Source organism: Brassica oleracea, unplaced genomic scaffold (genome assembly GCF_000695525.1).
Source record: "Brassica oleracea var. oleracea cultivar TO1000 unplaced genomic scaffold, BOL UnpScaffold09197, whole genome shotgun sequence".
NCBI lineage: Eukaryota > Viridiplantae > Streptophyta > Magnoliopsida > Brassicales > Brassicaceae > Brassica > Brassica oleracea.
In genome coordinates, this window is record NW_013625718.1 from 1 (window position 1) to 603 (window position 603).

General features: G+C 36.8%; 1 long non-coding RNA gene across 1 annotated transcript; it reads right to left on the reverse strand.

The window, feature by feature from the left end:
- Positions 1-90: 90 nt before the first annotated feature.
- Positions 91-584, reverse strand: LOC106322187. The gene is made up of 2 exons (XR_001266276.1): positions 499-584; positions 91-413 (listed from the first exon to the last, which is right to left on the reverse strand). It is a non-coding gene; the product is annotated as an uncharacterized LOC106322187 (long non-coding RNA).
- Between the last annotated feature and the right edge of the window lie 19 nt (positions 585-603).

The window sequence follows — 603 nt, forward strand, 5'->3', positions numbered from 1 at the left end:
TCTTTCTCATCTTCTTCTCGTAAACCAGAGAACCAATACCATTGATAAGTAGCTTAACCTTCTTGGATATTCATGTGTAGGAGCTGTTCGTCAGTTGTCACTCTGGTTTGAGTGAGAAACTGAGAATTAGTCTTTTATCAGTAATGGGACAGCTCTATAAACTATGAGTTGAAAAGAGTTAATCAGGATCCAGTGATTCCAGAGTAGAAAAAAAACAAATTTTGATGGAAAACCATTTTCCCGTTGGTTCTTGCCAGCTTGGATATGATCAGATAGTGAAATATATCCTCCTTTTCCTCCTTCTCCTCTCTTTCCTTATCAGTTCCAAGTCCAGTTTCTCCAGCTTGGCTGTAACTGAGCACCATATACTTTCCAATAGGAATTATACCAAGACTTGTTTTCTTCTTGTGAATCTGAGAGGAAAAATATACAAAACCAAATAATCATCAAGTTAGTTTCTTGCTTTGTCTGAGGCGTCCAAGGAATAGTTTCTTATACCTATGTGAGTCTCTTCTTCAGTTTAGAACATTAAGCTGTTGCATTCTTCTTGTTCTGTTTTGTTTTTTCAGTGCTTCCTTTTATTTTGTCTCTCTCTCTCTCTTG